The following is a 27420-nucleotide window of genomic DNA, read 5'->3' on the forward strand; positions in this document are numbered from 1 at the left end:
CAATATGATGAAAGAAATGAAAACATGAATCAAAATAATATGATGTTTGATCACTTGGATATGATAGAATGTTGGTTAATGATTAATAACATTAAAGTTCCCACTGTAAGTTATATGATGGACTTTAATAAAAATGATTATAATCGATTATATTATGCTCTTTTAGAATCAGGAATGAATAATATAAATTCTGAAACAGGTTGTATGATAAACTATTCAAATTTCAGTAAGTATCCTATAATTTGTTTCAACTTGGTAAACCATGAAAATTATACGAACTTGAGTAATTTAATGATTGAATTCAATTGGAGATTGAGAAATAATACTACTAAAAATTATGTTTTTTACTTTATTTTGAAAGAAAGAAACAAATGCTCCTTGAATATGTCAACCCAGGATATAAAAATGATTAAAAATCTGAAAACATAAAGGATTTTTTCTATTTTAATAAATGGCTGCTTATTATCCACTTTACGACGATGAAATAAAGGAAGGACCTTTAGGACCACCAGGTGTAGGATTTAAATTAACGAATGATGGTAATTATGATATGGAAAGTAAACTTTTGAAAAATGTTTTACATCCTCAAGAAGATAATGATTCTTCAACTAAAAAATATGTAGATGATTTAAAAAATAAGTGTTTGATTCGTAATAACGGTTATTTTAATGCTAAAAATAAATGTATTAGAAATATAGCTACTCCTCTAGAGGACAATGATGCTTCAACTAAAAAATATGTCGATGAATTAAAAGACAAAAGTTTAATACATGATGAAAATAATTTTGATGCTAAAAATAAAATCATATCAAATGTAAAAGAACCTGAAAAAGAAGGCGATGCGGTTACCAAAAAACATCTTGATTATTATTGTATACTGTGGGATAAAATTAATAGAAGTTATTATGCCCACAACGAAAGAATATCGAGTGTAAAATGGCCCATAAATGATACTGACGTTGCTAATAAATATTACATTGATAATAAAACTTTTTGCGCTACCACAGATAGACTTGTTCAGTTTACAGGTGTGGGTTACAAGACTTTTGAATTCAACGAAACTACTTCAAAACTTTTAGATTCAAACTTAAAATTATCACAAAACATGTATATGAAAATTAAAATTTTTTTAGCCTGTGACAAAATGAATGAAAAGCCAAAAATACGTTTAGAAAAAGTGAAAGAAGTACTTCTTGATAAAGAGATAAATGTTAACGAAGATTCAATAACTATGTTTGCGTACGGAAAGTTAAATGAAGTTTTAACATTATCAGTGCTAACAGGAGGAGGCTGTAAATTAAAGCCTTATTTACATATTGAAAAGATAAATTTTTCTTCTTAATAAATGGCCAATGAAATTAATTGGAACGACTTTTATAGAAAGAAACTTTCAGAAGATGTAATTATAAGTTTAGCAGATTATTTAAAATGGGAATATATGTTTCAATTTTCTGAATTATCTGAAGTTTTAATCGAACGATATGTGCAGCCAAATGATTGGTATATTATTTCTCAATATCAAAAACTCAATGAACCTTTTATTGAAAAACATGCCTCTGATGTAGATTGGGAAAAAATATGTAGATACCAAACCTTATCTATCCGTTTTATTGAGAGACATTTAGATAAAGTGACTTGGTATGAAATATCAAGATTCCAAAGATTGGATTTAAGATTTATAGAAAATTATTCTGACCGTTTAAATATGAATGTTGTATCTAGATATCAAAAATTATCAATGAACCTTATAAGAAAATTTCAAGATTATGTAAATTGGGATTATATTATACAATATCAAGATATTGATAAAGACTTTGTAATAGAATTTGTTTCTAAAATAGATTTCTGTCTTTTAATAAAAAATAAAAGTAATATATTACCAGAAGAATTTTATAATTCAAACAAAGAAAAGATAGTTTGTATACTTCTTGCTGAAATTTGTCATAATACACGAGTACCGCTATATAAACCATTAAAAGAATAAATTATTTAAAAAAAATATTTTTATTTTAATAATAGTTTTTACTCGCAGTAGATTATTTTTTACTCGCTGTAGATTATTTTTTACTCGCAGTAGATTATTTTTTAATTAATAAATGTATTCTAAAATTGTAATTAAAGACTATAATGAACCAGATAAATTTAAAGATCCAAATCAACATCCTCTATTGCCTATACATCCCTTTAGATTAATCATAAATGGTGCTTCCAACAGTGGAAAATCGAACTTATTAATCAATTTAATTTATGACTATTTACACTTTGATAGACTTTACATGTGTGCAAAAGACATATTTGAATCTAAGTATGAAAAATTACAAGAAAAATACATTCAATTTACAGATGTAGAATTAGAAGATATTCAAAAATGTAAAGGTTTAAAGAATAAAAAAGAAGTTTTGAAAGAATATAAAAAATTTAAAAAAGATCAAGTTTTGTTTTCTTCCAAACTAGAGGATTTTATTGCCGTAGATGACTTGGATCCTTCCTATATGAATTTAGTTGTATTTGATGATTGTATGTGTGAAAAAGATCAACAATCTATAGAAGAATTTTTTATACGAGGAAGAAAGAAAAATACATCCCTTATCTATATAAGTCAGTACTATTATAAAATACCTATAACCATCAGAAGTAACAGCGATTATTTTATATTTTTCGATATGAAACAAAAAGAAATTAAACAAATAATACGAGAAATAGATGGTCAATTAACAAAAGAAGAATTTAATAAAATGTATAAGAACTGTATCAAAAAACCATATGATTTTTTAGTTTTAGATTTAGTCAATCCTAATATGAGGTACAGAAATAAAGAATTTGTGTATATATAAATGGAAGAATATTTAGAGAAAAGAATTTTTATTCACAGAAAAAGTTATAATTACTATCAAAAGATTAGTATCGCACTATCTATGAGTAAGTTTTTATTTAGTGCGTCTGGCTTATCTGGTTTTATTTTAATCCCTTTATCAGCTTTGAGTTTAGGAGCTGGTGTGATTGAAGTGGTTGACAGATCTTTAAATATATCCGAAAGAAAAGAAGAATATAAATATACTTACAAATTTTATAAACAACTACTGAATTTGTTTAAAGCTAATACATTAACTGAAGAAGAAATTCATAAAAAAGAGGCTGAATTTTTTCAAAGTTTGAAATATTTTCCTTTAGAGAAATACGTTAAAAAAACTCAATTGAATGGCTACAAATACATATAATTTTTTATTACCTATAAATGACGTGTAAAAGTAATATATTCAAAGTTGGAAAATTAAGTAAAGACGGAAAGTTCAAGTTTTGTTGTAAAGAATGTGGTCAAAAAGGATCTGGCTTTATCAATTCAACAATTAATAATTTACCCTTTGAAATACATTTACCAGGACATCAATTTACAGGACCTGGAACACAATTATTACATGGAAAGAAAAGATTAAACGATGATTTAACATATAAAGAATGGAGTAAGCCCATTAACAGAGTAGATGAAATAGCATATAAACATGATGTTTGTTACCTTAAAAATAAAGATACTAAAACTAGAAATGATGTATGTGATAAAAATATGATAGAAGAGTTAAATACAAGATTTTTTACATGAACAAGATGTTTATACTGGACATAAACCAATTATTCGTAAATTTAGAAGAAGGAGATGTTACGTTTCACATATTGATGATCAATGGCAAGCCGATTTATTATTTATAAAACCATTTAATAAATATAATAGTGGAGTTAATTATATTTTAACAGTTATTGATATGTTTAGTAAATATGCTTGGTGTGTTCTTATTAAAAGAAAAACAGGTGAGGAAGTAACAAAAGCTTTTAAACTCATTTTTAAAGAAAGAATTCCAGAGAAACTACAAACGGATAAAGGTACGGAATTTATTAATAAAGATACTCAAAAATTATTCAAAGATAATAATATTCATTGGTTTACTACTGAAAATGTTGAAATAAAATGTTCTATTGTTGAAAGATTTAATCGAACAATTAATGGAAAAATAAGAAAATATATGGCTGCAAATAATACAAATAAATACTTAGAAGTACTAGATAAATTAGTTTATAATTTTAATAATTCTTATCATCGATCTATTAAAATGACACCCTCACAAGCCAGTCGGACAGAAAATGAAAGTATCATATACAATAATTTATTTTCTAAAAAAGAAATAAAGAAACCAAAGTTTAAAATAGGTGATAAAGTTAGAATTTCAAAATATAAAGAAACATTTACCAGAGGTTATCATCCTACATTTACAGAAGAAATTTTTATAATATCTGAAATATTGAAAACAGATCCTATAACTTATAGAGTGAAAGATTTAAATGGTGAAGAAATTAAAGGAACTTATTATGAAAAAGAATTAGTAAAATATAATAAGAAAAATGAAACATATAAGATTGAAAAAATAATAAAAAGAAAAGATAATAAGTTATTCGTAAAATGGCTAGGTTACCCTGAAGAATTTAATAGTTGGATAGATGAAAAAAATATTATACTAATTTAGGAATCATTTTTAAATCTCTCCATATTTTTTTAAAAGCCAAAAGGTACAGTATCATAATTATCTAAAAGTCTACGTTTATCGTATCCAAAGGTATAACGTTTATTTGTTTTAATACTTGAAATATTTCTATCTTTTTCGATTTTAAACTGATTGATTTCTACATCTAAACAATCTGTTTCACCTGTTATTATTTTAGTCCTATTATCAAAGTCTAATATGGTTTCACTCTGATAAGACATTTTAAATCCTTTTACTTTTCCATGTACAGATTTATCATTTAATTTATACCCATAATCTTTAGAGGCTCCAGCTATCCAAGATGTAATATATTTATCATTTCCCAATTCATCAGTCCATTCTCCTAACATACATCCAGTTTCAATTTTATTGGTTCCGTCGTCTATATATACTATACTATCTGTATCATAATAAAGTACTTTATCTCCTAATTTATCTAACATTTCATATAATCTAATTCTGGCAGAACTAGTTGTAAAAGCAGCTATATATATATTAGTATTGAAGTTATTTTTTTCAAATTTATCTTTCATTTTATAACTCATTTCCACACAATCGTCATTTAAAAAATTCATATTCAAGTCTTTAATAGTATCATTTAGAATAATTCTATAAAAATCTTCAATTTCCATCACATATTCAGTTTGCTTCATATTATTTCTTTGACCAAACTTACCCCATAAAGAATTTAAACATATTTTAGCTATGAATCTCAAACCTGGATTTTCTTCAATTTTATCTAATTTAATATTTAATTTTTCCATAACTACTTTTCTATACTCTTCTTCATTTTTAAAATTATTTTTCCATTTATCACAGGTTTCTAATTTTATTTTTAAAAACGTCTTGACGTATTCTTTAAACAGTTCATTCGTTTTATTTTCGAAATGCCACACTTCATAAGTATTCAATATTTTATATCCTTTTTTAATAGCTAATCTGATCTCTTCAGTAGTCCAAGTTCCGATTATACATCTATCGCTATCATCGTGTTTACATTCTGAATTTCTTATCCCGTGACAAATTTCACATTTCTTTTTTTCTAAAGTGGTTTTGAAATGATTACATTTTATTGTTTCAGAACAAGTTCTACATAATGAAAATATTAATTTTTCTTCTTTATAAGGTAATACTGGATGATATAATTTTCTAGGTGGAAGTACTTTACATTTTATTAATCCATACTAATTTTCATCGTATTTTTTAGGATTAAATATTTTGATTGGATGACCATCTGGATAGTTATCAAAATAATTTACAGTAGGATATAAAGAACATACGTCAATATATCTGCCTTTTTCATTACTTTTCATTTCATATTTTAATTTGGTAGGTTCACATCTTCCACCATAAAAAGCATCTCTAGGATTTAAAGGTTCTATAAAATCTCTCTTCCATTCTTTTTTCATGTATTGTTTCATATCCTTATTATTATCAAAATCACACTCCCAGATATTTATCAATTCATAACCTGCTTCAATTATATTTTTATTGATCTTAGTTCGTTTATATAAATCTTCCATGAGCATTTGATTAACAGTGTTTACTTGTGTTCTAGTGAAACATTTGTTACATCCATGCCAGAAACATCCATTAAATTGAAATACTGTATTTTTATAAAATCCATCTACCTTATAATATTTTTCACCTAATTGTAATTTTTTCTCTCCTCCATTCAAAGCATGACGTATATTAATATTTTCCTTTTTTGATATGTAATCTAACCAAGCTATTGATTTTTTACTGTACTGATCTTTTTGAATGACAATTTCATCAATAGCTATTGTGTTTTCTTTCAAGAATTTATCTCTGTAAATGGCCATACATAAACCAGCTAAAGTTACATATTTAAATGGATCTACATTCACAGTTTCTAAGAATAATCTTCTTAATTCTAAACAACCTTTTCTTAAAATATCTACATCAGATCTACAGTATTTTATAAATTCCTTTTGGAAATCAAAGGTTTCATGTTTAATGGAATCATACCATTTATCAAATTTTTTCCTGTCTTCATTAACCATATAATTATATCCATAGTAATATTTATCTGGATATTTACCAATATAATTTTGATTCTTTTGTTTGTTGAATAAATGAGGAAAATAACCCTTGGCCAGTTCATTTAAACCAAATGTTTTAGGAAATTTTTTAAGTGGACACATTGTAAAATTAATAGAATCAATAAACCTTATATTATACTCATCAGCTTTCATATATATTAACTTATTTCCTTGATAAATTGTGAATATTTTTATATGTTTTTTAAAACAATACTTAGCTAAAAATTGAAAATCAAATCCTTTTCCATAATGAGCTATAACTGTATATCCAACGTTTATAACTGTATATCCATCAAATAACCACTCACAAAAATCGTTTTCATTTTTAAATTCTGTTTCGTTTCCATGAAAATCATGACATATAACTAGATTCACTTCATGAATTCCTGTATCTTGCTGGGTTTCAACATCAAAAAATAAGTATTTTTCTGTATAATCATCTTTACATTTTTCACACCATTCTTTTTTATTACATTCATTTTTTACACAATTATCTTCACATACACCTCCTTTACTTTTTTCATTTTTCATGAAACACTCATGACCTTTTATAACCCATTTCCAACAATTATTACAACGATATTCACCACATATATGTTCATCAGGGTCTCTGTCCTCTCTATTAATATTTCTTTTACATTTTAAACATTTCCATAAAACTTTACAAACACTGGGTATCTTTGAAAATTTGTTATGATTATTATAACAACCTTTTCCTTTAAATTTACGGTTACATTTTTTACAAAATATTTCCTCACCTTCACAATCAGATTCTTTAACAAAACACCTATCACATTTTAAAGGGCATTTATGTTGATTTGAACGTTTATAACCCACTTTACAATAATTACAATAATTATTCTAACCTAAAAATCCTGTCATTGATGTAATGACATCGAAATGATTTCTATTCTTATATATAAAAATACATGTTGATTTATAATCACCATTATATATAATTTCATTACCATTTTCTCTACAAACTATATTGATCTGAATGTCTAAAAAATTTTCAAATATTTTAACTTCTTCTAAACTACACACTTCTAAAGGAATTTTACATATATCATGTAATTTTATAGCTAATGTTTTTTGTAAAACACGACCTTTTTTAATATAAATTATTTCATTACTTGATAATTTTTCAGTACATAATTTATCACTTAACAGTTCAGGATTTTGGATAGCTAAAGCTGTTACAATTGATCTAGCCAAACATATATTATCATCATTTTTTATTTGACAAATACTTTTCTTTTTTGCTGGATCTGTTTCAGAATACATTTTTAAAGCCTTGTGTCTACCACCGTGAGGTAATTCGATGACATTAAAATCAAATATACACTCTGTTATATCCAGTTCTTTATATTCAATTTGGTTGGATAATTTATCAATGTATTCATTAAAAGCAGTTTTAGTTGACATCATTTTATCATGAAAAGGTACATTTAATTTGGGATTATGTATAATTACATCTACTTTTCCTATAATATTTCCAATAGCCCTTTTAAATATATTTCTTAAAATATTATAGTATTGTTCAGGTAAAATTTTAGATCCTACCACTCTATATTGTTTTCTATAAACTTTATATTTTTCAATATATTGACCTCTGAATTCAATAATTTTATAATCTGGTTTAAAGAAATTTTTAAGATTTACCTCTACTTTTACCTTATCTTTTATTTTTTGAGGCCTATACAAAACATTTAAATTAGTTTCAGTTAAAATATTTTTTTCTACTTTTGGTATAAATTTACCATCTTTATATTTTAAATTATAAGAATCAAATAAATTCTTGATTCTCTTTCTTCTTTCTGGATGATTTATAAATATTTTCCTCTTACGATCTAAATAGTTAGTAGCATCTAATCCTAAATAATCTGATAAAACAGATTTATAATTTCCTGTACTTTTGATATAAGAAACTACTGATTCAATAATATTTGATTTTAATCTCTTATCAGTCAGGACAGGAATTTTAAGTTTAGTTATCAATTCTCTTAGTTTTTTAATACTGAAAGTTGAGAGTACATTACTCAAGTGTTTGAACTCCTTTGTCATGTTACTCATTTATAAGGAAGAAAATTTATAAATACTTTTTATAAAAAGGAGTTCATACGTTTTATATGAAAATTACTTCTAAAATGTCTTTGTTTATGTGAATAAGTATAATTTTTGCCACAATCGCATTCATAATATATATATTTTCTTTTAAGATCACAATCTATACATCTTTTAAATAAATATTTTTTATATTTGTAAAATTCGTCAGCTGATTTCAAAGTCTTACAATCGCAACAAAATTTATCTTCCATTTATTAAATGGAGTTTTTATAAATACTTTTCTGTAGTTAAATCTCTTTAAGAAACGAATTTCATCATAAATGTTTTGTTTTTTAGGACTACCTAACTTAATATTGTTAGAAATATTATAATATTCACATATCTTTTTCATAAAATATTTATAATTTAAACTCTTTTTAAAATACATATAATCTAAAAATTTTAAAAACATTTCATCTGCTTCAACTGTAAAAATCAAGTTCAATTTTCTTTTTAACTTTTTAAAAAAACTAATTCTCGAATTGTATCTCTGTTTTATAAAAATATCAAAGTCTTTCGTATCATAAAAAAATTCATCTTCTTCTGAATCGTAACTTATTTTTTTATTCTTAATTTGTTCAAATATTTCTGTATAAACTGATTCCATTTATTTACATAAGATATTTACTGGTAAAATTTTATATTAATAATTAAAAAAATAACATATGAAATTAGAGATTATAAATAGATATAGATAATAAGATTAATTTAATGTCAGTGTTTCTTTTATACTACTAGATGACACTACTGTTTCAAAGGAAATCAAAAAGTTTTACATTTTCTCTTGTTAAAATAATAAAAGCTCTTCTTCAGTCTGGGGCCCCGTAGCTCTGTGGATAAGTCTAAGCTTAGCATCACGTAGATCCTTGGTTCGATCCCCTGAAGCTTTCGTGAGTAGCAGGAGTGTTATTTGGGTTAAGCGTCATCGAGGTGGGCGGAGACTTGTGGCTCCATGTCCTGGATGTTTTTATGTATTAATGTTGTTTGTATTGTTTATGTATCAATGTTGTTTATATTGTTTATGTATCAATGTTGTTTGTATTGTTTATGTGTTAATATTGTTTATGTATTAATGTTATGTTATGTTATGTTAATGTATTGTTATAATAGTATAATAGTGTTATAATAGTGTCGGCCACGTAGGCTGGGTTGGTGTCCTGGGACTCTGGTTCTGGAATTCGTAAACAGCTGTAGGAATCGGAGTCTCAGTACATCAATCCGGTAGGCCATTTTGCCATTTTTTTCTAAATTAATTAATGATGTTTTAATTAAATAGTAAAAATTATTAGACCTAGTAGTAGACTTTTTTGATCAAGTTCCTTATCCTAGTTCTAGAAAACGTCAGTTAAAACTTTATGGCATAACTTTATGACCCCATTATTTTTTAGATATAGAAAATAAAATTATATTACAAAAAAATGTTCTTAAATAAATGGAAGAATTTAATGACCTCAAACGATTTCCTGAAACATACAAATTAAATGAACTCGAGATAGGTAAATATAATTTAATATCGCTGAGAAAAATAAATACAAAATACGGTGACTCTATTATAGCTAGATTAGAAGTAGACAATGATGAGAAAGATTTTTATCTCTCGAAATGTCATGGTGAATTATCTGATAAAGCTATAAGAAAAATTAATAGTGGAAAATATATTTTTGATTTTAAAGGTAAAAATAAATATTACGATTATGAATTACATGTAAAATAAAAAACGATATTTTAAATAAGGTATAAAAATAAGAACTAAAGTCATATAAAATACAGGATTTTTAATAAAATAAAAATTATTAATATAAAAATAAGAATTTTTAAATATACTGATTTTGTTTAATATTTCATATAAAAATGTAAAATATAGGTCTATTTTAAATTTTTTTTAATATAAAAAATAGGAAATTAATAGTAATATATAGGGAAGGGCAAAAGTGTCCTGTAGCCCCCCCCCCCCCATATACTACTGCTGCTTCATCAGCCAGCTCAGTTCCAAGAATGCCCATACGCCCTGATATCCAATGTAGGTATACCTTGTTATGAGTAGTGAGGTCACAGAGCACCGAGAAGCACTCCCACACTAATGACTCTTGACTGTTTCATTTAAATAAATATTTGCTTTAACTTTTGTTGATATTTTGTGTCATGAAAGAAGTTCTAACAGTTCTGTTACCCTGTGTGCATTTTTAGGAGACATGGAGATGCAGTCTTCAAAACTGGTTTTGATTTGGAACCAAGTTGTGACAAATATTTACAATTTTGGCTATAAGTTTGGTTAACAGTCTACTTTGCTACATCACAAAATGAAAAACTAGCCAATTGTCTATTGAGTTACAAGTTAAATAATATAGATATAGTGAGCAAAAAAAAAAAAATGCCAATATTAGCTTTTACCTAAGATTAACATACCAAGATGCTTTGCTAATTAATTTCTGTTAGTGCAAAAAATAATTTAAGTTATGTTTCTTTCTTCTTTTTTTTTTTTTTTTGTTGCTAGATTTTTTCTTATTTATTTCTTTACATTTTGTGCATCATCTTTGGGACTAATTTTTGTTCAAATTAAAACAATTTAAAACTCATTTACCTAATAAATATTTCAAGCAAAAAAAATAATATCAAGTAACTATTTCTTATTATTGTTTAATTGTGATGTATGCAGATTTTGCTCTTAATATATTTAAAAAAAATTATTCTTACTACATTTTTTGGAAAATTTCCCATTAACTATTTTAAAAATAATAAATAATTATTAAAGTTAATTTTTATTTTGGGTAGATGAGTTTTATAAATGAGAAGTTAAAATGTTTTGCAATTACTTCTCAGAAGTATAACGTGTAAAATATAAAGGTAAAGTGTAAAATCCCACTTCTCTACTGATAAAAATATTAAAACTACAGTTTCCAGTTTTTATACACACCCTCCTCTTCTCTTGATTCTAGTGCCGAAATTCGGGTCTATTAAATTAAATAAAAATTAGTGTGCATTTGAACATCTTTTCATCTAATGTCATTAGTTAAACAGGGTTGCCACTCCACAGGGAAAATCTGAAAAAATGCAGGGAATTTTAAAATTTTCCTTACAAACTGGGAATTTGATTTCTTATTTTTGTCTTTTAAAAATTGTAGACTCTCAAAGCCCAATCTATGGTATATTTAAAGATGATATTTCAGCTATATTATATTGTTTCATTTATTATAGCATTATTTATTTTATGTTTAGCTGTTTCTTAATTCTCCAAGTTTTTCCAGCAACTAAAACTAGCATCTTTATCCTAATATAGTTTACAAAAGCGAAATGAATGTGTGTTTCCTCTTAATGTATTGTGTATAATATGAGCAGGGAAAACACAGTTTTTTTTATACATATCAGTGGCAACCTGTTAAATGATCACCTGCCCTAATTATCATTTGTGAGAGAGTCATATGCTTAAGTTTTGAATCGTTTTATAGGTTTTGATGCATTTGGGGATGTGTTGCAGCCTCAGGCAACCAGTAGTCCCGTTCCCCCCGAAGAGTGTGATCCAAATTCATCTCCCACATCTACAGCAGGGGGAAGACTCATATCATCCGACTTAGATTCAAGCCTTCATACTCTAGTCCAAAATCTAGACATCAATGGACCAAAGAAATCTCCTGCCAAGTAAGTTTTTCTATTTTAAATATCTTATAAAGTTTATCTTGAAATATTTCTCTGTTTAAAAACCCTCCTCAATTCTATTTCAAATACATAACAGGGTTTCTACCAGGGTTCACCAAGTGGGCCCACTTTGAAAAAACCCGCCGGGGTTTTATTGAGTGGGCCCACCTTGAAAAAACCCACTTGGAACAATAAGTGGGTTTTTTGAAAAAAAAAACTTTTTTTTTTACTAAAACTTATTGTTTCACATTTATTTTTATATAATTTATTGTGCAGCATAAATTTGTCAAATAGAATTGCATGATTTATCTGATTAAGTTTTTAATATTAGTAAAGTAAAAGAAACTCAAATATTCATATAATTTTTATAGTAGGTGCTATTGAAAACTTCAAGTGGGTTTTTTCAAAAAAGTAATATTTTAATGATATTAAATCAAATAAAAATTTTAATAATATTGTCTGAAAAGATCAATTTTTCAAATATAGTTGCATGCTTTATATATTAATAAACGGGTAATATAATACATACAGGTAATATAATATATTTAAAAAAATTTAAAGGGAACAATTTTTTTCTTTTTTTACCAAGTGATACATTAACAAATTTAAATAGTTTTATTTTCTAGCTTTAAAAAAAAAGCTATAACTTTTTATAAGAGAACTTTTTAAAATTATTTATCTAAAAATGAAATCCTTTTCCTAGGGTTAATTATTTGAAAACAAATGGGACAAGTAACTGATACTCTTTATAATTATCCATAGTTTTAATTTCACTTTCTATTAATCTTATTATAGAAACATGTAAGACCATTAAATATTTATTTCAGTTTTTATTTAACTCAAATCAGAAGAAATTTTAGTTTTTACTGATTATAAATATTTACAGATTATAATTTTATAATAGGTAATATCCATATGTTTAATAAATATAGTAAATAAATGTGTGTGAAAACAAAAAGATTAATAAACTTGTACCTTTTATATTACTGCATTTATATTTTATAATTCTTGAGTTAAAAAATTATGAAACGTAATGTACTTAAAAATAAATAAGATTCAAATATGTATTAGTGATAATGCATTATTTAAACTTAATATAAAATACATATAACCAGGGTTCTCCAAGTGGGCCCACTTTGAAAAAACCCACTTGATGGTTTTTTTGACAAATTGTTTTTTTTTTTAAAATTTGGTTCAAAAAGAAGTATCTCCTAATACTATCATTGGACATATCGTTGAAGTTAACAAATATTTTAGAAATGTGCATCAAGCACATGGATGGGCAAATGAAAAAAACTGCTTGATGACCAAATGATACTAGGGGGAATTCATATTTTGAGCGCGTAAAAACTTTTGCCAATAATTACCATAAATAAGAAGAGATTGTTCTTGAACAATTTTATATGTCAAAAAAATTAAATAATGTTGGGCTTTACCAATAAACTATCAATTGGGAAAAACAGATATCAATTGTTTCTGAAGCTTTAAAAAAGCTTCAACCAGAAAACATTTCAATTTCAGAACCTGTTGAAATATGAATTAACTTACTATCGTGTGACGAATTAGAATCCCATAAACATTTTGTTAAAAGATCAGGCTGTTCAGCCACATCATTTATTAGCATATGCATCCTGGATCCCGAAACAAGGGGACAATTTTTAAATGATGAACAAGACCAATTAGCAGAAAGCTGTCTTTCTAAGCATCATCCAGAATTTCTGCCACATGTTATGGCATCCAAAATTTCCTATCCTGAATACTTTCCAAAATCAATGATGCTTGACACTGTTATTGAACAGTTTTCATCAAAAAATAGTGGAAAATTATGGCAAAAAAAATAAATAAATAAAATTCCTAGCTTCCACAAAATTTCTGTCAATTCTTTTTTCTTTGCACTCAGCACCAGCATCCTCTGTCTCTATCGAAAGACACTTTTCAACTTTCGATTTGGTACAGAGTAAACTTCGAAATAGATTAGGAATAGATAAAGCTACAAAACTCGTAAAAGTGTATTGCCATCTAAGAGACACTTTGAATCTGTTGTATGATAATAATAATAAAGGAAAAAATGGACCTTTTTTTTTAAGTTAACTCTTAACATCTGCTGACAATTTTGAACTATTTGGAGAAAGTTTATCACAATTAAAAAACAGTTAAAAATTAAAATATTACTTTTAAGATTTTTTAAATATTATTTTTAAGATTTTATTTGAATACAATTTATTTTGTTTCTTTTAATCATGTTTAAAAATATTGAAAGCAAACAAAAAAAAATTTATTAAGTGATACATTAAACAACAATAAACAAATTTAAAGTTTTATTATCTGATTTTAAAAAAATAAGCTATAACTTTTTATATATGCTTTTTTATAATTTTAAAATAAATTTGTTTTTTGAAACTATAAAGTTAAAATGCATATATTTATCTAAATATTTGAAAAAAGGGACAAGTAACTGATACTCTTTATAATTATACATAATTTTAATTTCACTTTCTATTAATCGTATTATAAAAACATGGAAGACCATTAAATATTTATTCCAGTTTAATTTTGGTAACTTCTCCAAGTGCGATCTATGAGATATATAAGGATATTTCAGCTATAATAAACTATTTCATTTACTATAGCATTATTTGTTTTAAGTAAGTTCAGCTGTTCCTTTTTTCTCTTAAGTTTTGTCAGCAATTATAACTAGTGTAGTTAGCCCTATACAGCTCACACAAGAGTGCAGTGATTGTGTTTTTCCTCTTAATATATTGTGTATAATATGTACAGGGAAAACGCAGAGAATTTTTTTGCAGATTTGAGTGGCGATCCAATTTAATCTCACCCATAAATTGTAATTTTTTTCTTCTTTTACATGGTGTGTGGTGTTTTTTAAAAAGTGCTTTAACGTGCTTATTTTCTATTTTCGTTTTTTAAAAGCCCTTAAAGGTGCTTTTTACATGGGGTGATTTTTAAAAGTGCTTAATTATCCCTTTTCTAAAATGATATTTTTTTTCTTTACCATGACGATTTTTACCACAGATTGTTCTATTCAGAGCTTACACAATTCATTTTGTAGTGTATGAAAGCGCCAAACATTTTGCATGTTTGATGAAATACTTGTGAGTTCGCATTTACGTTTACTGAACTGTGTTTGGTGAGATTATTGCACTCTCATGTGCAACTCTGCTGCATTGTGCAAGCTATTTTCAATTTCAGGCTTCATTTTCCACCCTCTGATATTGAATTGAAAAATCTCTTGATCATTTTATAATGGCTAATATAATCAAGAAACGAGTTTTTTTTGTCAGAAACTAGATATATTTTATCATGATCACGTAAAGTCTTTGAAAATAAAAATTTGCATTTTGTTAACGTATATAGTACCTAAAAAATAATTTTTGAGTGCTGAAAAGGTACTTAAAAGGTGCTTATTTTTCGTTGAAAGATTTGGCTACGCACCCTGTTTTAGTTTCCTGTTATATATTAAAATTTCCCTGAATCAGTAAAACAGTATTAAAAGCTAACTAAAACCTCATTCATAGTTTGAGACTGAATTGAAATAAATAAAATGTTCAGTTTTCTAATTATATGTATGTTCTTGTATAGATATTTTAAAGAAGTTTAACAGGCATTAAAGTTATAGTAATAACTGGCTACCCTCACTGACAAAATATGCATATTTTGTTTTTTAAGCTAATCAGTTTGTTACTAAATTTATGCAACTACTTGTAATTCATTCTACTTTTAATATTTTTTAAAATATATATGGTTTTTTCTTAACTGAACTTTCAATTCCATGTTAAAAAAAGTTGATTACTTTTATATTTATTTTGATTTATAATTTGTAAGAAATTCATAAACTACATGGTAAAAGGAATGATAATAAAAAAAACAATGACTCATCCATTCTATAAGTTAATCATTTGACCACCTTCTGTAGTCTAAATTGACCACTAATACAAAGCACACATCGGTCAACGTACATAGGTTTCAATGTATTTTCCTTTGTTTTTATTCCAAAATTTAAATCTTCGGGATATTTTGTAATTCCACATATTTATGTGCCATTTTGACGGGAAATATGTATCATTATGCTGCCATTAGAAGTAAACAATAATAATTGGAATTAATCATTGGTACTTAGTGACTCTCAGAGTGGCCACCCTCCTGGAAAACCTGGAATTATCAGGAAATTTTTTCTTAGATAATTTTTTTAATTTCACTTATTTAAATTATTTACTAATTTTCTTAATTTAAATTATTTCATCCATTCTACCCACTTTTTTTAGACAGAAATATATTGCCAAACAGTTGAAATATCATCAACTTAGCGATACTTTGCTTGCATCAAAATTTACTCCATTACCGCTCTGTTAAACTAGTATATCACATAAAAACTCCCATGGTTGCTAAATGAATGTAGAAATCTTTTACCGCTATGGGACTGTGCAATTTAAGAAAGATTTTGGTGGAGGAAGGGATTATTTGCTTCTGTTTTTGTCCATGAGCTGAATCCATTTATGACTCAAGTTTGTTCCGATGCTTTGATGGTAATTTTTTTCTTTTTTGACAAAATGATTTTGTATTTTTAACTTTAGAATATTCTCCAAAAGTTAGTTGGTTATAATTTAATAATAATAGATGTTATATTGAATTCTTTTTCTGAAAGCTTTTGTACTCCCATTCAAAGAAATGTGTTAATTATTTTTTCTCGGCTAGCCAACCAATCACAAATATTTTTTTACAATCGCTAACAGCACTGTTTGTCAACAAATTGTTACAATTGTTGCATTAATGCTAATTTTTCTATTTCATTTTAACTTTTTATAGCCTATTTTAATTTTTAAAGAAAAGGGTTTTTTAAGAACTAAGTATATATTAATATTTAATTTTACTGTTCTGTTGGTAAATATTTGATTTATATAGTTATGTTGGTAAATATTTGAATAATATTTGTTAGTAAATATTTGTTTTGCATAGTTAAATTTGAATTGTATAGTTATCACAATATCGAAAGTTCGTGAATGCTGCTTGCTTTTCAGAGATGATATTTCCAAAACTATTCCTCCTTTTACCCCAAAAAGCTGACAAAGACTAAGGAATGTATAGGAAGTATATTAAATGATGTATAAACATAAAATATAAATTTTTTTTATTCATATGTGTTTAGTACAAAGAAGGAAAACGAAACTTAGTGTTTTAGTTCTGCACTGTACAAGAGTCTAGTGGTTAAAACAAAAACAATTATTTATACTAAACTAAAAAACTATGTGTTTAGATTGGAATTCTTTAAATATTTTAATTTCATTTAAGAAAAAAAAGTATAAAATTTAAAGAATTTTATCTTTTTTCTTCTATAAATTAAACAACAAAAAGTTAGACAATTTTACATTTGTGACGTTTTATTTTTGGATACTGAATCTCTTAAAATAATAATGCTAATTCAAAAAAAAAAAAAAAAAAAAAAAACATTATTTAAAAATTTCACTTGAGTTATTGGTTTAAAGAAGCTATTGTTAGAGCAGTACTATTATATGGCGCAGAAACCTGGAAACAGACTAAGATCGAAATACAAAAATTAGAAACCTTTCAAAACAAATGTTTAAGATTTGTTTTTAAAATTTTCTGGCCTTACAAAGTATCAAATCAAAATCTATTAAAGAAAGCTAAAATAAAAACAATCGAAGATGAAATTAAAAAACGAAGATGGAGCTGGCTCGGACATATCTTTAGAATGCCCAAAGAAAAAATTTCATCTGTTGCGCTTACATGGGCCCCTGATGGTAAGAGAACAAGAGGAAGACCCAGACTTACCATCCAGCGCATGTTTTTGGGCGAATTAAAAGAATGTGGAATATCTGGCTGGGAGGAAGCAAGATCTATTGCTAAAGACAGGGGTATGCTGGAGGCCTTAAGTGCCCAAGGCACATAGAGGATAAGTAAGTAAGTAAGTATTGGTTTAAAGAAAATATGATCAATTAATTTTTTAAAAAGCACTGTTAAGGTAAAATACAGTTTACAGTTCAGCTTTATATTGAAATGTAAATCCAGTGATTCCCAAAAGTGTTGGTACACTTATGACTTTAAATGAAATAAGACTATTCATTAATTAAAATGAATATTTCAGAATGGATATTTAATAATAAAAAAATATATTCTATTCTTATCAAAACTGCATGGAATATTTTAAAAACAAAGCAAAAGTTTATTTGTAAGAAATCAATCATCAAAAAGTAACAATCACTTTATCCCACAAAAGTCATTGTACGCTTTCAAAAAATCTCTGCATATTAGTAAATATCCTAATTCTACATCCTTTGTCTTCTAAGTCTCATTCAAATTTGCATGGCTCTGAAGTTGAACGTTTATGTTGTCACAAATCAGATATGGATCAGCTGTTCATCACAGTTGATAAAATACAATCGAAAGTGCTGCTGTAAACTAATTTGTAACGCATAAACTACTCTTATATGCTTTTATATCCTTGAAAACAAATTTTTAACAGTTTCAAAAATAACACAGTTTTTGAAAGGAAAATTATGTTTTTAAATGACAGTGAGGCTATGCTATTAAAAATTTAACTATACTTAGCAATAATTGACTAACTATAACTTAAACTATACTATAAAAAAAAGTTGAATCATCAATTTTTCAGGCTGGTGCACATATTCTAAAATTCAAAGATGAGGTTTCATTTCAAAATAATAACAAAAATTGTATTTCTTTACATTACACATTAGGCATACATCTGCCTTCTTTGGGTTCTTAAAACAATCTATGTTCTGTTAACATTATAAGAATGCCATCTAGTGGCTCTGAATGGCATTTTAATATAAGATTTTTATATAAGATTTTATAATAAGATGTATAAGATGCCATCTAGTGGCTTATAATTTGTCAGATTCTACACATATTACCAACCTTAACACTATATTGAAGCAAATTTATGTTTAAAATAGTTATGAAGTTGATTGTATTGTTGCTAAGAAAATAAACTTGTAGTGAATGGTGATCTTCAACGCAAATGTAGCGTTAATACACTCAAATCCCTATTAAGTGAAATCCGAAATAGTGTAAATTTCAATGTAACGAATATTTTCTGAATCTCCGTAGAAACAATGAATTAAAAATACCGATATTACGGAATTGGTAATCCGATTTAATGAAGGTGAAGATAAGCAACGATTCTCATTTTTACCTCTGATCAAAACACTTTTTCATTCTTCAAAAGTGCACAATCAGAGTTTTTTTTAAATTTTAATGTTATATATGTATTAACTATAAATGTGTTTTATATATTATGCAAAAAATTAATTTGCAGAGTGTTAATTATGGTTAAATATTAAAAACAGTTGAAATAAATTCAGAAAATAAGATTGTAAATATACCTGAAAACTATTTTTTTTTTACTGTCAAGTTAACCAACAAAGTATGCATTGAAACCAAAGGAGAAAAATGATTTTCGTTTGTGAATGGTGCTCCACCCACCCTCTGCAGAAAAAATTCTCTTTCAGGTCTGAATGTGATGCTTGTGGTCATTTGTGACTCATGATCAGCTTTTAACATGAAAGAAATGAAATCAGATAGTAATGTTACATTCTATGAATGGAAGCTCTTGGGGTGGTCAGCAGTGAGTCTTCTCTTGTCAGAAAAGATGATAAAATAAGATTTTTTACATTATTTGAAATCCAATAATAAATGGAGAAAATAAGGTTGAATTTTGGTCAAAAAAATCGTTTTACAGAGGTTTATTGCTTCAGAGAATATCGTAATATTGAGAGGAGCATGTCATTAATTCATATGCAAGTTCGTCGGGACTACGAAGCATAATCGCAATAAAGAGAATTCTTCTTGTATTGGATATCGTAGTAGCGAAAGTTCACTGTATATTATTCCGTATGTTTCAATGAATGTTATTTAATTAGATTATATTTATTTATCATTCTTTAAATCACTTCACTCCAACACCCATCTTCTACAAAATTATAAAATGTTCAAAAATAAAGGAATTAAATTTACTTTGATTCAATGAATTCATGAGAAAATATGTATAACATGAAACATATGGTTTGTACGTATAGTTTGTCTGAAGTAAGAACTCCCCTAGCCATTCATCTGGACCCCCGTGGCTGTGGCTATGGTTATGAGATATAACTATTTCAAGTAGGGGTGTGGGGTCACTGTTTAGAGCAGGTTTTGGCACAGATTGGCAGGAGAAAAGGAATCTTTTTCTTCGGTCTATTGAGAGTGAAGAGAAGGAATGAAATGTGTTATTCTAGTTTCCATAGCCTCAAACTTTGTGGTGGGAGGAGTTCTTACCGTAGACAAACTATATTTTATGTGTCACTATGCAAGACTTTTCATATCCAGACATTTCTGTTTATTCTTTTTATTTATTCCGTTACCTTTAAATGCTTTTGTGTGCTGTTATTAATATATTAAAATGCATTACAGGAAAAACCTTTAGTCAGAGCTGCAGCGTTTACCCTTTTTGGTAATTTGTCCAAATTTGTGAATGGTCCTTCAAACGAACAGTTTGTGGAGCAGATGCAGGGAAAGTTTGTCATTTTCATGCTTCACTTGACGAAGATAAAAATGTTATTAAGGTAAATATATACTCCCTCCTTGAATATAAATAATTGATAAACATTATTTATTTTTTTCACTCGATGTTATCAATGGGTTAATGAGTTTTATAACTGCTTTTTTAAAAAACATCTGTACATTCTGAATGCTTTGAAAAACAGTATATGTGTTTTTAATCAACAAAATATTTTTATTGTCTTTATATTCTATAACTTAATGATTAGTGCTAATAACTAGCTTGTTTTTTAATCCTGGTCTGGGAGTCACAGTACCCGCGCAACATTTTTTTAAAATTAAGGTATAATCATTTGGGGATGCTTTACATGCTCATTTAACTTATAATCAATCATTTAACTTATAATCAATCATTTATCTTCAAAAAAATAGTTAAACTGTTTAATTATTCTAAAATTTAAAAAAAAATTATGGTAATTTAATGAATGCCTGATAACCTGATTATTTAAATTTATTTTATCCAATTTTAATAATTTTTTTTTATATGTGTGTATGTGTATGTATATAATCCTCATTGCTTCCTTTAAATATGTTATGTTTTAATATTAATAACTCTATATGTATATATTTTTTTTATTATCTTATCTGCATTTTATGTTAATATTATTTTGCAAGATGTATATATAAACTTAGTGTGTGAATATTATAATCTCTATTGCATTATTAAACTGGTATTTTTTAATATGCATTGTATATATATTTTTACATCTTATCTTGATTTTTTGTTTATTTTGTCAATTATATTACATATTTTAAACAGATTTTTTTATTAAACTTAACATTTACTTGAATGAAAGACTGTGTTTTATTATAATATTAAAGATTTCAGATAATATGAACTTTCTATTTCATTGTGATTTTTTTATAGGGTAATGAAGTTTTTATAAATCAGTTAGGATAAATGAACCTTTTTAATATTTTTCATAATGGTTACAAGTCATTACATAATTTAATATCATTTCTAAATATTCCATAAAGATAAATGCAATAATTATTATTTTGGAGAATTTACTTTATCTTTGATTTTTATTTATAAATTCGAAATTTAGCTTATTGTCTTTCACAATAGTTTTACAGATGAAATTATATCTTATCATATACCGTTTAATTTTTGTTAGTACAGTGTTCGAACAATTCCTGCAAGATAGTTCTTTCCACGTTTTCTGCAGTGATCAGTTTTTCTTTCTTTTAACATAATAGAATGAGATGCAGATTACATTTTCCAACCATTTTTTGGATTATCTACTGCAAACCATTGATAATAACAAATACTTGCTTAATCAATACGATTTACTCTTCACATAATCAAATATTTTGCAGACAACAAAAAAACACAATTTACTTTCTGGGTGAATTGCTCAATTTTTTTTGGTGCCAAAGCTGCAATTTAAATTTTAACTTAAAAAGACAAATATTTTAGTAAATAAAATTAATAAATAAAATTAGGCAAATAATTTTATGATTTTTTTCTTATGTTAAAATAAAATAAAAAAAAACACTGTTTGCTATAGTAAGTAATAATTTGATTGCTAGAGAACCCATTCTACAGCAAAATAATCGTAATTGCTTACATCAAAAAAATAGACGAGGTTATGCTTTGAAAGCCTAAGAACGTGAATTCCAATTGCTTATAACACAAGTTTCAGAATACTGACATATTCCTTAAAAAAATGTAGATGAAAAATATGCCCTACTAGAGTATTGTGAACAAATATAGATAATTTTGATAATGGCTATTTCATTCAAGTTATTTAAAGGATTAAGAAGTTTACACAACAAAACTCTCCATATTTATTTCATATTGACACTCAAACCTGTCGATAGCAAACTTATACTGAATTTAATAAAATCATTTATACAATTCTAAATAGCAATTTATTCTTTTTTTAATTCATCTTTCACAAGATTTAATATTTTTCTGTGTAGATCAATATTTTTTCCTTTTTTAATGTCTCTCATATAAACCTTCGGCAAAGCTATCATCTTCATTCTGCTCTAAGCAGAATTTTTTTAAAGGTTGATCTGTGGTATCAATCCCATTTAGAATGATATCATTCCTCCTTTTCCTTGAAGTAAGGAAGCTCTCATTAGATGTACCTGGAGTACCTGTAATAAAAAATTTTATTAAAAATTAATGCCATTAACTTTGTTTTTCAAAAATATGCATTCGCTCACCTTTGTTAGATTGATTATGATCAGTGCCTGATTAAGCGTACCCTAGGTCATTCAAATTTTTGGGGCCTTTAGATTCAATTTTTTTCTATCGTATATTTTTTATTTACTCAAATATAAAAGTATTTATACATCTTTTCATGTAAGAAAGCATATTTAAAATAAATAATAATAAATTAAATTTTACTTTATTTTGTTAAATTAGAACTAAAAAATAATCATAACATTTTGAAACTCTTTGCTTCTTGTTTAAACAAATCTCAGCTCGCTATAGTACTGCCTTCAATTTTTTCGAGTGCAAATCAAAGTGACAAATTTGAACTTAAAAAACATTGATAAATTTTATTATACATAGACCATAATAATACTTATAAATAACTAAAATAAGTAATAAATAAATATGATTAACATTATGTAAGAAAATTATTGTATTCTATTAATATATATTTAAAATTGATTTTTTTTTTTAAAAAAAATCATTGTGTTTCTTAATATTATTAAATTTATTTTCAAAAAATCCATTTTAAGGGGGCCCCTATTCATTGGGGGTCCCAGGCCATGCCTAACGGGTAATCCGGCACTGATTATAAAGAAACTGCTATCTGACAGCTTTAAAATATCTTACATTAAAGAGCCCTTCTAAAAAACGTTTTTAGCAGCTATTTGGAATTTTATTGTTATCTATGTTATAAGCACTAAATATTCTCCGATTATGCAATATACTTACAAGTTGAAAATAATTTATAACATACACAGTTTGATTATCTTTGAATTAGTGTGCAATATTTAAAGATGTACTTGTTTTCTCCAAAATTAGTTTGTTTATTTGTTCAGTAATAGTTACATTTATTTTTGTTGGCTAATTAGCCAAGCGATTAAATAAAATAGTGTCAAGAAATGATATAAAATAGTAGACGATTCAATCATGTAAATTGATTACAAATCCAAATCCTACTTTCTATTTGAGTGGCAATGTCCTCAGTAATCTCATCGTCTCCCATTTCTTCATCTGCCAATTGGTGAAAACTTCTCGATAATTCAAATTCCTCTTGTGGAATATTAAAAATTTCGTTTACTGACAAAACATTGGAAAGCTTTGATGGTTCCTCCACCTGTAAAGTTTTTGCTGAGAATAGAACATTTTCTATTATCTACACTTATAATAACATAATTCAAAAATTGTGTTCCCTTTTCAAATACAAGAAAAACAGCATTTTTGCAACAGCAAATTGAATTATTTTTTACAGCTTTACTTATATTCAAGACTAATAAACAAGAAAAACTAAATACAAAAGCATGAAACTATGTCTGGTTTTAATATCAGTAAAAAATAGCCATAAATAGGATGGGAAAAAAAATTTAAAAACTGATTTTTCCTGAATTCTAAGAGATTAGTTTTAACATTTTGTGAAACAAATATAAAATTTTTGTAAATAAATGTGTATTTTTTCTAAACTACTGCATAAGTTCTAATTTTCACTTCTCAAAAGTTGCTTACCGATACATTTAATAATACAATTTAAATGTTTGTGTTAAACAAATTTGAATATACTTACTTTCCTATCTAATTGAAAAATAAAAACTTCTAAAACAAAAATATTGACATTTTAGAGTGTTCTAATGATTTTCCTAATTTAAAAATAAATTTTACAATTCTGATGATTGTTTCAGAATATAGGATCGCAAAGAATGTTTCTAATTTGTGAAAAATATGAAAATTGTGATAGGGATTTTTTCGCTAATAATACAACAGGGCATTAATATCTTGTGAGTAAACAATGGGCTTTGAAATAAGTAATAAAAAAATTTTTTAGTTTTGCTTACTAGGAATTTCAGCTGGTTGAGAAATCGGAAAAGTCGATTGTTCATAATTACTGTAAGTCCTGTTAAAAAAAGTCATGTTAAATAATAGTTCTGATACCTTTTTTATGCATATAAATATATAAATTCAAAAAAAATTAAAATTCATACTCCCGCATATTGGCCATGTAAAAATGACATCGCTTTCATGTGTATCCTCTCGGCCTTCTTTTTTGCAGCAGTGCCACTAGGCCCAAGTTTTTTTTCTCTTACGAAGGAGGCTCTGAGACATTTCCACTTCCGTTTGGCTTCAGTTACTTTAAAATATTAAAAATCAATTGTCAAGGCAAAAATGTCAAAGACAGTATTCAAATGACATTTTTAAGACATCTATACAAACTTTTCACTCAAAAATTTATTCAAATAAATAATTTTTAAGAACTAGTGATAAAACTAAAAGAGTGAATTTCATAAACAAGATTTTTTTTTCTAAAAAAAGGTGTATTGTAGCAGAATGTGCATGAATGAAAGTATATAACAGAAAAGATCCATATTCAATGGATATACTGTTTATTTGACTTTAAAAATATCCATTAAGGGCCCTAATATAGCAGTGGAACAATTTTTTTTTCATTCATCATAAATAAACTTCCTTACAGAATACTATATATTTAGTTATTTATTAAGAGTAACTTAACTATTGTTATGACAGTCAAAAATATTATTAGTATTAAATTATCCTTGGAAATCAATTAAAAATACTTTCCATTAATAGGTTACATAACATTGATTTGAATAATGATGTAAATTCAAAAATATTATACAAAATTTATTATTAAAACAAAATAAGTAATAGTAAAATTTTACTCACCATCTATGCTAAGCTTTTCAGCTATTTTTATCCAAGTTTGCTTCTTTTTTTCTGCATCTCTGAAATCCGCACGGCAATAATCATATAGCCATGGGCTATTTCTCATGTAGTCAATTAATTGTTCTTCCATTTTCTTTAATAATTCTTAACCAAATTTTTCTTATCCTTTACATAAGCAAATTTTAAAATTCTAATTGCCGCTTCACTTCTTTCACGTGCGAGATCAAAACACGAGGTTTGGGGGCGGAAACTAACAACGAATCTGATTGGCTACTAGGCTTGGCAATGGTAACAAAAGTTGACTCGTTTGCAACTCTACTGGAAGCAATGACAACATGGAGAAACAACGCTAGTGCGCCGGCGCGCAACTTTGGCAACGAGATTCTCGTTGCCGTTGCTCCCGGTGGAGATCCAGCTTTAGGGTTTTCAGTGTTAGAATTAGGGTTTTGTTAAAACTGAATTGTAGAGTTAATTTTGAACTTGGATAACGATAAAACAAGCAGAATAATTTAAACATCAAAATCAGAAAATATTAGAATGCTTATAAAACATACTGAAAAATTTTTGTTGTTGTATGAAACTGAAGTATGAATTATTTGTTATATGAACTGAAGTTTATAGTTTGAAACTGAACTATGAAAATCGTTCGCAACAAGAAAACTCATGTGGAAGTAAATCTCTGTTTCAGAATACTTTTATTTATTTTAAACAGTTTTATAGAATGTTCTATGATATCTAACAAACCAGTGGTCCAATTTATGAAAATTTTCTTCAGGCTATTACAATTCATTGTGTGAATGAGTTATGTATGAAAAATGATACAAAAACTGTTCATTTTTCATATATAAATCATTTGTAAGGAAATTTATAAGAATAAATTTCCTTATAAATATATTTTTTCGATAAAATTGTGCAATTTTTTAAATAGTTATCCAAAGGAAAGCAAAATGTAACTTTGTAAATCCAAAAAAATTGCCATTGAAAAGTTAGAATAGAATTTTCATGTGTTACTAATTAAATAAAAATATTAAATTATAAGCTTATGCTTACAAAAAAGAGACCTTTGGATTAGTCTTATGTACAGGGGTGTTTGTGCTCCGGGGAAACCCCGGAATTCCGGGGATTTTGAACTTTGATATCCGGAAATTCCGGATATCAAGATTACTTAAAAACATGTATTTCAGATGAGTCACCTATAAAAGTCTCTGAGAAACCTTCTACATTATCAGAAAAGCAAACTACTTCTACCTCTGTATGTGCAGTTCTCGAGGAAATTTCTTTAACTGTAAATGAGGAAAATAAAAGTCAACCTTCCTGCAATTATGAAGTTCACCACAAAAGAAAGACAAGCCCACAAACATCAAAAAATTAAAAAAAGCAGCAGAAATTAGATAATTTTTTTTAAAGAATTAATTCAGGTAATTTAAAATATTTACATAAAATGTAGTAGTTTATATGTTTGAAAATTTATGGTTAAAAAAAGATTATAATGGTTAAAAAATTTAAAAAATTTATGGTTAAAAAATTTTGCAAAAAAAGTAATTCATTGAACTTTTATAATTAGGTCATTCAATACTTCATAATCGTAATTTTTCATTCCCCCCCCCCTTCTCGAAACTCCAAAATGTCGGTATTAAGTCCATAAAAGTTT

At 26.4% G+C, this 27420-nt stretch overlaps 2 long non-coding RNA genes across 5 annotated transcripts in view; one reads left to right on the top strand and one right to left on the bottom strand.

Annotated features, from left to right (window-relative positions):
- The window catches only part of LOC107450342 (uncharacterized), a 59047-nt gene that overhangs the window by 27042 nt on the left and 4585 nt on the right, over positions 1-27420 (top strand). For 3 of the 4 annotated variants that reach the window (XR_015435125.1, XR_015435123.1, XR_015435122.1), the window contains 3 exons: positions 12148-12337; positions 16615-16875; positions 20780-20931. This is a non-coding gene — a long non-coding RNA (uncharacterized LOC107450342). The remainder of the gene's footprint in view (positions 1-12147; positions 12338-16614; positions 16876-20779; positions 20932-27420) is intronic. The other variant, XR_015435124.1, reaches the window with a different exon arrangement.
- LOC147806754 (uncharacterized) lies at positions 22803-24282 on the bottom strand. Its single transcript, XR_015435126.1, has 2 exons — positions 24054-24282; positions 22803-23032 (listed from the first exon to the last, which is right to left on the bottom strand). It is a non-coding gene; the product is annotated as an uncharacterized LOC147806754 (long non-coding RNA).

Source organism: Parasteatoda tepidariorum, chromosome 7, assembly GCF_982258835.1.
Source record: "Parasteatoda tepidariorum strain Cologne lab strain chromosome 7, Ptep-v5.0, whole genome shotgun sequence".
In the NCBI taxonomy this organism is placed as follows: domain Eukaryota; kingdom Metazoa; phylum Arthropoda; class Arachnida; order Araneae; family Theridiidae; genus Parasteatoda; species Parasteatoda tepidariorum.